At 23.6% G+C, this 15080-nt stretch overlaps 1 long non-coding RNA gene across 1 annotated transcript in view; it reads left to right on the top strand.

Annotated features, from left to right (window-relative positions):
- Positions 1-377: 377 nt before the first annotated feature.
- The window catches only part of LOC129613833 (uncharacterized), a 56014-nt gene continuing 41311 nt past the window's right edge, over positions 378-15080 (top strand). The window contains exon 1 of the long non-coding RNA XR_008697343.1: positions 378-742. This is a non-coding gene — a long non-coding RNA (uncharacterized LOC129613833). The remainder of the gene's footprint in view (positions 743-15080) is intronic.

Raw genomic sequence — 15080 nt, 5'->3', positions numbered from 1 at the left:
TTAGTTTAAATCGAAAAAAAAAATAAAACAAAATGATTATAAAAAATTTATAGTATAGATGATTGGGAAATTAAGAAATTAATTACCTAATTAATTAGAAATAAATATAAAATAAAGAATTAAAGAATAAATAAAAAAAAAAAAATTTGCAAAAAATTAAATAAAATTAATTAATTTATGCATTATATATAAATAAAATTAAATATATTCTTATATAATTAAAATAAATATATACTTAAAAATAAATTATATAATATTAAACATAAAAATTTTATAATTATAATTAAAATTAGAAATATTTTCTCAAAATCTTATCATAAAAAATATATTAAGTGATTTTCTCTCTTTCATTTAATTATAAAAGTTTTAAGCGCGCATTTATAATAAAATTTTAAAATTAAAGTGCTTTTTTCTTGCCCAAAATTTTTATTCTTAACAACTTAAATAATATTAAAAAAAAAAATTTAGAGAAATATAAAAGAAAATATTATGAAAAATTATCTATAAAATAACAGAATTTTCAAATAAAAATTATAGAAATTAAATTATTAAATAACAAATTATGAATCCAACTTTCTCATATTTAATAATATCCTATAATATATAAAAAAAAAATATTTTTCAATTAAATTAAATTAAATAAAATTAAAAAATATTTCCATATTAAAAATCAACATAAATATTAATAAAATATTGTTTAATTCAAATATTAAACTGCAAGTAGTTGGAATTTTTAGAAGAGGTTGGTAAATTTATGCATAATTATATACTTTTTATATACACTATCAAATTACAATAACAAATATTATGAGGCTCATATAACACTTCTTTTTATAGTATTTTATTTGTTTACATTCAAAATAGCTGCGTTCCTTATATGGGAATAAAAACACTCTAAACAATAAAACGCCAAAATAAAACACTTTAAACTCAAATGCAATAGCCAGCTATCTGTATACATAGCAGTATATAGTTGGAACTTATTCCGGTAGACGATTTTATATCATTAATGTATCATACATATAAAAGCAATGTAAATTCAAAATTAATATTTAAATTTATAAGTTGATTTCAAAAAGTCCAGTGTTTCGTAGACGTTCTATTCCAAAAATTTTTATCTAATTTTTGGAATTAAAATTAAAAAGTTAAAATTAAGGGTTAGAATATCAGTTTCAAAATAACGAGTAAGTAACGTTTTCATTTTAATATTTCGAGTTTTAAGAGAGTCTCTGATTTAAGAGAGGCTACGTCAAGTTGGCAGTTATATACAGTGTGAATCAGAAACTATACAACTACATATACTATTAGTTAGAAGATCGAAAATGGGAAAAATTTTTGTTCCGGACTGGGTGCTGGATCTCAAGGGTTTCCGAGTTCCAGGGGTTTTAACGAATTTTAACAAAATTTTTACTTATTCAAGTTTTTTGGATTATAACTTTCATTTTGAAACTTCCAACAATAGTGTCTAAAAAGCCTAGTAAAGGACTCAAAATAAACATGCTGCTTGATTCTCTATTTTATGTATCTTCAGAATACCAAGCATTCGAACTTTAGGGAAAATCAAATTTTTCGAGTTTGATATTTTTCGAGTTATTAGAAAAAATGTGAGAATTTCAAAAATGTGAAAAAAGCAAAAATTCGCTTATTGTATTCGGTTTCGTATAAAATATATGGACATCTTGTATATTTAAGTATGTATATGCAAAACAAATGAATGACTAAGCAAAATACAGTTTTTATATTTTTCAAATTATACCTAATTTTTGAAAAATTAAAAATTTGCATTTATATGATTTCATAATTTTGGTAAAATAAATAGTCGCTGTCTGACATTGAAATCTACGAAATTTAAAGAAATTGTCCATAAATTGAAAGAATTCATGTATTTCGTTACAAAGGACGAGAGAAAATAAGGACGAAAATGAATACGTGTACTGTGTACACATATAAAAATAATTTTTATATTGACTCCATGTACAAAGTTGTATGTATACATTAATAAACATATATACAAAGTTAAAAATTGATTTAGTTTTTTATTTATTTTTAAATTTCACTATGCAAATATTTATATAGCCTGAACAAAAGTAAGGTGTGGCTCAGAAAGATTTTGTTTATTGATTTCTTTGAAAATATGCGAAACGATATCCTATGAGATCACATAAAGTTGTATAAATTGTTGTTTCTGAATATTTAAAGTATTTATGACAACATATTGACTAAAAATAGTTTTTTGAGTGAGTTCAAAAATTCACTTTATTTATTTCCAATGATGGAGAATAATACCCAGAATAACATTCGAATTAATTAAAGCAACTTGGAAAACCTTGTACCTTAAATGGTTTGAAGTCAAATTCCCTCAAATATCATTTGAATCGGACTCTGATGTTTGATTGTATTACGAGTATAAAGTCTTTCAAAAATTAAAAATTGTATTTGTTTCAGTTATATAAAAATATATTTAACAAAAAATTATAAAACATTTCAGTATAACTACGATATGAACTTCGAATATTAAAGGAACAATATAATTTAAATATAAATAAAAGTATTTAATAATAAATTTGTAGATTTATTAATATTAATATTGAGAAAATTAACATTAATTGGCCAACAGTGGTTAATCTAAATAATTTTGATATACAAACACATATACTAAATAACGCATAGGCGAATACTTGTTCTTAATACATGCGATTATATTGAAAAACAAAAATCTAATGCAGAGGGCGAAAAGTAAATGAATACGAAACATTTTTATTATAGTGATTTTTTTTTAAAGAAGGTTGAAAAAAGCCTTTTATAGTATATTCTTGTGTACCTAAATATTATGTATAATATATATATGTAAACTATAGTATGCTGTATAACATATGCTGTATACAATTATACAAAATTTATGTAAATGATCACGACCATTAACAGCTATATTATTTTTTTTTCTATATATGTTATATATTTTTATTTATATTATGTAGTTGGGAATAGATAAAAGTGTTATATGAAATATTGTTTCAATATATGGAAGTGTTATATAAAATACTGTATTGTTGGAAATTAAAGAAATGCTTTTAAATTTTCTGTTTAGAACTTTCACGTTAGTATGCAAACTAGAAATAGATAATGTATTACAGTCCCTGGTGCCCTAATTCTAATATTCTTGCTTAATTGAAATCAAATTGATAAAAATTTGTCTCATAAATTAAAAGATCTCCCGTCTTCTTAAAGTGTGTTGTTCACACACTGAGTAATGAGTTAGAGTTCCTTTTACCGGTGCCAGACGGTTATTTATATATTTATAAATTAATCTCTCAATATTCTTTAGTTATTAATTTTTAATTTTATTATTCTCGTGTTAATCTTTTGTTGTATAATATGCAACAAGCTTTTGTTGCATATTAATTTTTTCCTGATATCTAGATTAATTGGAAAGTTGTGGTCTTCTATTTTTTTAGGAAATGTTAAATAAAACTACCGCAGGGTACAATTTTTATGCTTTTGGTTCATAATATAATTTTTTACGCCGGCTTTTTAGGTGAATACGAGTACATATAGGAAAGCAATATTTATAAAATTATTCTACTCTTGATTGTTATGAAATTGTCAATGATTTCCAAGTATTTTGTAATCACAATGATTACTCATTCACATTATACATGTGTATATTTAAAATTTAGCAATTAGTTTTAATGCTCGATATTTTCGGATATTTAATTTTTGACCTAATTATAAAATATGTATAATGTAATTTTTAATTAACAAAGTATGAATGTTAATCAGAAAATATTTGGTATTTTCATTTTTGAAATTTGCGAGCTCGAACTATTTTTTGTTATTTGGTTATATAACAAAGAAAGATTGAATTTCTCAGTATAACTAAAATGTTTTCAAATTGTTAAAAAATTTCTTTGATTTTAAAAAGATTTACAATAAACTTAAAAATGTTCTATACAATTTATAACTTTGTTCATTGTTCAATTTTTCATTTAGGACTGTTTCATTCTCTTTTATGTTTTTTTTTGTTAAAAATATTTTAATAGAAGATGAACTTTTATTATACGAGATGAAAACATTTTCCTTATCTATGTTCTTATCTATGTATAGCAAAAAAATTGTAGCGTTTTGAAAATATTTCTTCTCCTTCTTCTATGGAAAATGTATTTTTCCAGTTTATTTTGGAAATTTATAGAAACAAAAACAATATTTTCCAAGAAAAATTTCCCTTTATTTACTTTTTATTTGTTCATCTTTAATAAAATGATGTGTTGTATATATTAGTACATGCTCAGAAAGAGACTAAGGATATTATGAAAAACAAACAAACATCAATATATAAAGAGTATGTTATATGAATTGTGCTGATTAATTATTATTTTATAAAATTTATTTATTATTATTACATATAAGGTAATACAATAAAATTAGAATTTAAATATTATAAATTTCAATTTATTATACGAAAAAGAAAGATTAAGTTTATTTTATTATAACAATTTGTTTTATACTCTTACATAATTTTTTCGATTTTTGGTTTTTGCGTGAATTTGGTTTGTTAAAATTGCTTGTTTTTCAAATGATTTCATAATCATATATATTAAATTAAATAAATATATTAGTATGTTTAACTTTCTTCCATAACTTTTTTTATAAATTCTGTACATAATATGCTTATGCATGTATCAATTTTCAAAGGTTTTTTATTTTGTTTGTCTCCTTGAACTTTTATTAAGAAGTGAAATTCATTCCATAAAATTGTCTTTTAACAGCGTAATAAAACCAATTTTGAATACGTGGACCAAGTGTATATATGCGGAGAGTATAAATGACTTTTATTCTTACTAATGTGTTTATATACTTATATCCGGTATATTTTTGCAAGGATATTTAGATTTTAGATGTTTTGATTCAATTCGTTTATTTGTTGATTAAGTAAATATTATAGAAATAAATTATATTATTTGAACTGTAGTTGATTTTTTGGTTTTTTAGTTTTTTATGATTTTATTTTTGACACTTCACGAGTTATTCGTTATGCAAGAGTAAATATCAAACAGAACCGCTTTGGATCATATTTCATCATGGAGAGACTGATACTTAAATAATGAATTCAAAATATTAAAAATTCGTATGACGCGATGACCACAAAAATCGAATTTTAAAAAAATTACAAACAAAAATGAAAACGTAATCGATTTTAAATGGTGCATTCTTTTTTGCCAATTTGAGTTCAAAACTAGCCCTTATACAGGTTTAAGTTTAAACAATGAAAACGAGGTTTTGTCGAAAAAAAAATATTTGCATACTTTTAGGACGAATCTATAATTATTAAATTTTGAAAATAGTTGACAAAATCATAATAATACTAGATTGCTGACCAATTTGCTGAAAAGAAAGAATATTTTGCATTACTTAAAAAATATTCTGTTTTTTTTTTGTGTATTAGCCATTATACAGGATGTTTCGTATAAGATAGGAAATAATTTCAGAAATGATTCAATAGTAAAAAATGCTATTGTTCTTCAATAGTGAAAAAGATGTTGTGAATAGTGATGAGCAATTGTTGCTGATTTCAGTTAAATGGATTTGACTAGAATATTATAACTGATATACAATGACATGTTGAGTCACATATCGCTAGTTATTCGTTTATTTGTAATACGAAATCAGGTCTGTATAGCTTGTTTGTTTTACATATTATTTGTAAATTTTCGTCACGTTTATTAAGTTGAAGGAAAGTTGAATATGATTAAGCTCTTAAAAACATTAATTTTGAAAACATGATTGTTTTGTATGGACCGTATGATAAGCCATGTCGGAATAATATTTATTGAATATAATTTAAATAACAGTTATGTGGTTAAAATAACAAATTTCGATTATTAATGAAAATTCCAAGTTTAGTGCGAGGTTTATTATTTTAATTTTTTTTTCATTTTGTTTTCTTCTTTGTCATTATGCAATTCTTTGTCTAATTCGAATAATTTTTTTCTTTAAAACTTTTATGCATTCATTTTAATTTAAAATGAATCTTCATGGAAAGAAATTGCTTTGGCTTTTTTTCATTCTTTGTATTAAGATGCTGTTAACAATATTTTAAAAAAACACGAGAAGGAGATCTAAGAACTGAAGAATTTCATTGTTGACATTGCTTTGAAAAATAATTACTGTTTTTTAAATAAGCCCATTAAAATTCATACACGTATGTACTTGAAGTCCATAGCGAATGAGAGGTGCATTAATGCATGCACATCATATCGATTTTTTTTTTAAACACACAAACAATAGGTGCTTGCATACATATGAAATATAGAAATTTTTTTAAGAAAACGCTATAATTTTTCTTGAGAATTTAAATATTTTCATGTATATACATTTACACCTATGTTAACTGTTATGACCATGTAGATAAATTTCTCAAATAACCATATTTAAAATTTTAGAAGAAAGTGGGGATGAACTGTAAGGATTATTATGTATATAGGAGAATGTTAAATAGCCATTCTTGGCTATATCATCTAAATTAAAATAATGATATTCCATATTTTATGAAAATAACAGATATATACCAAACAAAATCGGAGTCTATGTCCATAAAAAAAAACACAAGTCAACGGATTTAAAATACGATAATAACGGATGAAAGAGAAACGAAATTGTTGACGGTTTGCAATGAATAAGGCAGTTTTTGTTCCGTACTTTCTCTTCTGCGGAACCGAGCTTTGAATTATGAAATACGAAAGGGTATCGCAATGCAAAAATTTTTCGTTTATTATAAATGAAGAAGTTCTTCTCGGGGTTGTCGGGAATGGATATAGAATAAGATTCGCACTCTATTAGTCTCGATGAAAATTAGGATTAATTGTTTTATATTGCTGTTGTATTACTCTTTTTTCTTTTTGCATATACAATGTATTACATTATTGTTCGAATTTCAAAAGCTTCGAAGTCTTCACTAATATTTGTCAGATAAATTTTTTTTTCAATCTGATATTTCTCAACTTTTTGAAACTACTGTTAAATGTCCGAGTTTCCCCTTACCTCCTTTTCATATGAATAATCTTTTTCCTAAAAAACTCTAATGAATAAGTTGCCACGAGCTTTAACACCAGTTCTGAATCATCCAGTATTTCAGTTTCTTGTACAGATATGCTTTAAAAAGCATATACATACATGTATAAGTAGTTGTTATAATTCCATCACTTCTTAAGGTCAAATGATGTTTTGTCATAAATTTATAAGAATATCAAAATGCTATTGAAAAATATTTACTTTCATAAAATTTTCAAATTCCAAATATATGAGTTTATAAGACGTCATGAATATTTTTAATAATAATAAAATATTTGTTTTCATCAAAGTTTCAAGAGATTTATGACTTAATATGAGTCATTCCAGAATAGTGACATACATGTATCTACGTATACATATTTATATCTATAAATTTTCATAAGTTTTCTGCACAAATCAGCATATTTCGCATGTCAGCGCAATATAAATTTTGAAATTTGTATTTCATTATTTTATTGCTATATATTTTGCAATAAACTTAAGAAAATTGCTTAAATTCCTAATATACACCCCCATACAAAAAAAAAATACGAAATGTATAGATGTTAATATGAGAGTATGTGTAAAATGAAGACAGTTATTTAGTTTGAGATATGAAGAGTTCTGATCTGAAATTCTTTAAATTTTTAGTAAAATACATTCATATTGACATTTTCGTCTTGTTAAAATTTCCTAATTCTTGTTTTTCCAATAATATTCATAATAACTAATTTAGTTCCAGAAATAATAAAGAAGATGAATAGTTTTGTTATAATTTTGAAATTGCCACTCAGATCGAAAGGATAAAGTATTAACGTTTTACTTTAATTTTCTGAACTGAACATTTTGTCCTTTTCAGTTCCTTACTATTTAATTCCTGTTCAAAATATTGTCATTTAAAATCGACAAATTCATAAAAAAATTATTTTTAGCGTTGTTTTCACGCAACAAAGTAATATGAATACTTTATGAATATAATTATAAATTTATATTTGGATAGGTTTAATGATTTAGGACCTCATATACATGTAAGGTAGACAATAGTGATTTTAATCCGGACAATAAAAATCTGGACAATAGTGATTTTACACAATCGAGAAATTTAAAGAGAAAGGAATGACGGTTTCTACCAAGTCCGAAGGCCTATATAATTTTTTTTTATTAAACGAAAACTGTTGGTAGAAATGAATCAAATATGAATGTGTGTGTTTTCGATTCAACCCTTCTACAACTTTCTAGTCATTTCGGTTTTGTATAACATTCGAATGTTTTCGGTAAATAAACATTCTTGATTGGTTGATACTTTTGTATCAACCAATCTTACTAAATCTACTTAGAGAAAATTTTAAAAATTCATGGGTGATGTTAAAGTGACAAGAAGGATTTTCAAAGTTAAAATATTGAATTATTTTTAATCAGATTACTATACTGTACTATAGAGTTAATCCAAATCATAACTACGGTACTATTTTCAATACTTTGCAAATTATAAATGAAATTCGAACCATAAATTTAAGTTTGTTTCGACCTTAATGATATAAACGTCGATTATTAGTTTAAATTGATAATAAATTTTGATGCTTCTTGTGCAGTGCTTTCAGGGTACTTTCATTAATACAACAAAAGTTTCTTAAGCGTTCATAGAGGTCATATTGAAAAATTGAACTGCTCGAAAAGATTTTTGTTCCCGTAAAAAAACATTAATTATTTTTTATTCATTTTGGAGAAATTTCATTATGACCAATTACACATACAAACCAGAGAAAATTAATTTTTTTTGTATATGTACACCTTGTAAATTATGTATTCTCACGGTCATTAATTAATGATTAGAAGAAAAGCCTTGTAATAACTAAAATATTTTTTTTAATGTCTATAGGAGGCCAATTAAAAATAAACATCGAAAATTTAAATGATTGAAAACAATAATTTGATGATTTCGTGAGAATTATATAAAAATAATATAGTTATGTTATTGTGTTAACAGTTTAATATTAGACCCAGGTATCGGGTCTGATTTAAATTTAGCCATTTTAAAATGCCAAATTAAATTAAATTCAATTCAACATAAGGATAATGCAAAGAAAATTTTCTAATTCAGGGTATCATCATTATGTATATAGTTTGTAGTGTTATACAGAATAAAGTTTTTGTAATTACAAAACAAGCTACATTTTGAGAGGTGCTAGTAAGTATTAATGTCCCTAATTTAAAACAGAACCCACCCAAAAAAATCAGTGCTGTTGTGTAATTACAAAAAGTTATCTTCTGTATATCACAATGGTATTATTGAAATTTTCGTTTTTGAATATTTTTTTAATTTTTCTTTAGAAAAATTTTCGACGAGTCATTTGAATTCCCAAATTCAACACATTAATTAAACATTTTGTAAATTTTTGTTTCATCCAAAAAAAAAATCCAAAACTTTTAGTAATTAAAATGAAAACTGGAAGCATATTTTTCAAATTTTCATTTTGATGCGCATATTGTATAGATGACACTCTATTGTATAAATGATAGGGTGAATTTGTGTAAATAAGGCACACATTTCTATATTTACATACATATGTATATATACTTATGTATACTTATATATAATTGACAATATTTATGCAGATACATTAAAGTGTAAGTGTATGTGTAATTACACTATAATTTTTAACTGTGAATAATATGTATGAATTCATCACAATAAAATGTAAACATTGTATTTATAAAACCAGTGAGTGATACGCCAAAAAAGAAAAAAAAATAAGAAGAAAAATTATACAAAGAATAAAAAAAAAAGAATGACAATAATTGAAGAGGCAATGAATGGTATATATATATGTATGTGTGTATAAAGGAGAAAAAGGAAAAATTAAAAGAATAAGAAGTGGTTAAAGGATAAAGACGAAACAAAAGTGCTATTTCTTTTTGGTGGCGCTTAAATACTTGTGTATATAAAAGTAAAAATAAGAATGAAAGGAATTTTATTGTTTCTATCCTTGTATATGATAATTCGGTACACGCTTTACTGAATTTAAAAATTGTCTTTTTAAGCTGTAAACTTTGTTTGAACATTGTATTTAAAGATATAAAATCATAAGTATATAATTTTGTATTTTGCATATATAGAAATAGAATTTTATTACATAATCATGTGTACACACATATATGTATGTATATTAATTTTACACTGAATAAAATGAGTTTTGTATATTTGCGTATTCCAATTATACTTATTATAACTTTAAGTTTTATAATGTAAAAAACAAAAAAAAATCTGTATAACAAATTATGATAATGTTGACAGAAAATTTCCATATTTTTTTAAAGTGTTCAAGATTTTTATGCATAATAAGTAGATTTTAGTTTGAAGTACATTTTTTAAGACTTAAGTTAATTCTATAGTATGTGGATTTAAAAAAAAAATAATTTTATATTTAGAAATATCATGCGTAATAATGATTGCTTGAAGTGTTATATGAATGGCCAATTAAACAATGAATACAGATGTTTCCTGTAATAATGTCGCATGCAATAACTCGTAGTTTGCAACTTCCAAAATATTCAAAATACAGTGAATTCTGTTTAATCAAATATTGATGAAAAAAACCAAAACCATAGTTCAATTCATTTTAGTTTGCTTTTATAATATAAAGAAAAGAATTTAATACTTTAATACTTTCTATGGCATATGTGGAATTTAAGCGCTGTTTTACAGCTTTCTTTTATTTTTTATATATATACAGAGTTATGGCGTACTAGTGTGGTATTTTTAAAAGAAAAATAATTTAATATCCGATATTTCATCAATGTTGTACTATGTTTGTAACAGTGGCTACAGCAATTTTTTGATGTAAAAATATTGTTTCTGTCTCACAGATTTTGTATAACAAAATTTGAATTTTGATAAATGTTCTATAGATATATGGTATTGCATTGATATATGGTATTGCGCGAAGCATTATATTAATAAAAAAAATCTGAGAGATAAGCTGTGTATATATTTCATCAAGTTATATATCATGTATATATCAGAAATTGGGTTAATTTTTATTAGAACTTGAATTTATTTAAACATTTTAATTGTTAAATTTTATTAGCGAAAATTATATTTTATTAATCACGTACTTCAATTGTAAATAAAATATATAGTCATGATGTCATTAATTGGCATCATTTTGTTATTTTTACTTAGAAAAGAAATTTTTATTTAAAATAATTTTTACATCAAATCATAATAATAATTTAATTTACATCAAAAGTAAGTTTTACTTCAAATTGCAAAAGGAAAAGACATACATGCTAGAGCTAGACCAATGGCAAATTTTGCAAGTTTATTATAAAAATATTAATTCAAAACATTTGAACGATGAAGAATATTATTTCTAACATTGGTAATATAGAAAACAATCACATTTGTTTTGAAGACAACCTGTAATAAATAAGGGTTAATGAAGCGTCTTGCTAAAATTCACTTCAAAGTTATGAAAACGTGCGTTCTTCGTGTTTTTTAATTGATATAGATATTGAAAAAAGTACGATAAGCCCTTTGTGTTCTACGTCCTTATGAAAAGTGAAAAATTCTTTTATTTAGCGCATTTTAATAAAATTGAAAAGCTTGCCATCTTTATAGTTAAAATTGCAACTTTTTACAACTCCCAAATGAATTTGAAAAAAATATTTAATGAAATAAAGCATTAAAAAATATTGTTTATGTAAAAAAATATGAACAATTTCTTCTGCTAGAATTTTTTTCACCTAGCTATATTCTATTATTTAATTCATATATTTTGGTTACTCTCCTTGTGTCTCTTGTTTGCCTTATTTAAAAGTATGCAATTTTCAACATTTTTTGCGTAGGTTTCATGCAATTACGAAAAATCCCCAAATTATTCAATTTAAAAATATATATAAAATTGCATATTTCGGGGTGCCAGAATTAACACAAGTTCTACTTTAAATACTACATTTCACACCTACTTGTTGTAGATTAAGACGTTAGTGATGGAAAAATATTTTAATAGCAATGAAATACAAATTATATTATTAAATATTTTGAGTTTTTGTTTTATAATTTAAGTAACATTGAATGTAAACGTAACAATTATTGTAATCTTTATTTTATGTTAGTCAACTTACGATTTTTCCACATTTCATTATTTTATAATCGTAAAATAAACAATGTATTATTGTATATGTTTATGTGATTATTTCAATTTGTAATAATTTAATATAACCTTGTGGTGTTATTTTCTTATTAATTATTAGTTAATCCCTATTCGAAAGTTCAGATTAAAATATGCTTGTTTCTTTCATTATTTTGAAGGGATGTTTTATCTATACATACTAGTAAATATACCGTACTAGAACTACAGATCAGTGGATTTAGTGTACAGTACGTCAGTTTGTAATTACTTTCAAGTAATTTTATTGAACCAATGTACTTTTGTTAAACACAACTCATTTGAACCAAAATATTTGTAACTAAATTCAAAACAACAGTTTAAGGGATGAGAATTAGAAATCGCGGAATACAAAATAAAAGAAATCGCGGTCTTAATATTCAATATTTTGGTTCTAGCATATTAAAACTAAAAATAATAAGTTGTTTTTTACAAAATGATTTCTATGGAAAATAAATTTTGTATATACCCACATTTGTTGTAGTTGAATTATACCTTAAGTGTCTGTTTTCATATTATAGTTATAAAAATTTAAAAGTAATTCAGGAAAGGCTCATAATTTAAGTGCTGTTAATAAAATTTTACATTATGAAATTAAAAATCGATTTTATAATATTGTTGAAAGTTGAAAAAATTTTTTTTTTTATTTCGTAATAGTTTTTCTTTGTTCACATTTAAACTTGTTTTTTTGTTTTGTTCTCTATAAAATATCAACAAAACTTTAAATAAAAAAAAAACACAAGGGTAATAATTACAAAAAGAATTAAATAAAACAAAACAAAAATAAAAAAAAAAAAAACTTTAAAAAACTAAAAGTGAAAAATAATTTTTTCTTGTATGAAAAATAAATTATTAAAAAAGAAAGTTTTTTTAAATTAAAAATTGGTACATACAATGAAAACTACTGCTATTGAATGACGTCATTTGTGTCCTAAATTTGATTTCTATACAAAATCTCAATTGTATAAGTATATATTTTCTATGTGTGTTTGTTTGTGTATATTGCAAAATATTTACGCTTTATAATAACACTTTTTATAAAGAGGGGTGACATGTGAAATGAAACAAGCATTAGCAATAATATATTTCAATACATATATATATATATACATGCATATAACACATAAATACATATGTTTGAATGATTGTGTGAAAATATAAAAGTATCTATAACTATGATTATTCAATGCTTACAGCTTTTGTTTCAAATAAACAGAAAGTATTCAGTGAAAAAATTCAACTAAAAAAAAAAAATTGCATTTCTGTTATATAAAAACGTACATATGTGTGTAAATTATATTTTTTTACATTCTATTCTATATGTACATATATATATATAGTATTTGCAAACAGCAATTATGACCTCCATTTTATGTGTTTCACATGAATTGACTTAGGTTAAAGCGATCAAATTGTATTAAGTAAAATTAAAATAAATACAAAAAAAAAATACGTTTAGTGTAAACGTGTACCTACATACTTATATATACTATATATTTAATTATATGCGTACTAGCATACATACATATCATATTTTATTTAATGTATGTGCGAATTAACATATGTTTTTATTTTGCTTCAGGAAAAACTAAATGCAAAGTATTTTTTATTTTAAATTCAAATTTAAAATTCCTGGGTTAAATAAAATGTAGTTTAAAAATAAGAAGAAGATTTTCTTTTAATTATTATTAAAGTGAAAACTATTGAATAAAGTAGAGAACACATAAACGGATTGGAAGCTTTCTAAAGTGGAATACTAATATTAAATTGGAGATTTTTACGAAAATAAAAGGAAAATTTTATGAACAACTACAGTTTTAACAGTTGCAATTTTTTTTTAAATAAAGCGATTGAATTTATAAATTGTTGGTCTTGTTTATCTGACGTTGTTTAATTTAAGGAAATTGTTAGATATTTTGGGACTTGTTGAATTCCTTGGTAAGAGGAATGAACCAGTGTTGAAAATGTTAATTATGTTATGTTCTTTAAATTTTGATACTTCGTATTTTATTGTTAGGCTTACTAGAAATATGAGCATACCGTGAATTTATTTGTATCGTTTTACTAAATCCCTCTCAACCCAACTAATCTTAAATGTAACTATTAGAAGGTTATTACTTCTAGAAATATAGAAACTTATTGGATTCACTTAGTTTAATTACTTATTGCTTTCATTTAGCCCTCCTACTCTTTTATTTATGAGTGTACACAATAAAATATTAAACCAAATTATGTTCGAGAAAAATTCACAATTCAAAAAGTAATGTAGTCAATTTATTGTGGCAAAGTGTAAGCGCTTGATTTAAGAATAACTCATCAAATTAACTTTTATTTCGGTTCAGTTTCTTTCACATGTTTGTTTAATAATATTTTTCTTATACGAATCTTAAATTTTATTTGTTTTTAAAAAATGTTAAATATGTAATTCATTCCATTAAAATTCAATATGCTCAAAATCCCCTTTTTTTGCAAATTTTTTTCCATGTAGTACTTTTGTGACAACAAAATATTATATTTTGAGACGTCAGTTACTTGCAACACAGGGCTCGTTAAACTTTTTCTTAACAAACTATTTCAATTTAATATCACAGTCATTTTTCAACTGTTATACAGGTAGATCTTATTGTTTTGTTTCCCTAGAGATATGCAAGCGGAAAATATAAAAGACTAATTTTATTATTAATTGATGAAAAGAATGTGCACTTTTAAATAATTTTGTTTCGAATTTAGTTTTGAAAATAGAAGAAGAATAGAAGTCTTGTATAAATAGTGTCTTTAAGGTAAAAGTATAAAAGTAAACTAAACTTGTATTCCAGAATCGAAGTAACGAAAACGTTTTTAAATTAAAAACAAAGAAAATTT

Source organism: Condylostylus longicornis, unplaced genomic scaffold, assembly GCF_029603195.1.
Source record: "Condylostylus longicornis isolate FDR11 unplaced genomic scaffold, ASM2960319v2 ptg000001l, whole genome shotgun sequence".
NCBI classification, from domain to species: domain Eukaryota; kingdom Metazoa; phylum Arthropoda; class Insecta; order Diptera; family Dolichopodidae; genus Condylostylus; species Condylostylus longicornis.
Note: the sequence above shows the minus strand (reverse complement) of the source record. Positions and strands in the feature narration are given on the sequence as shown.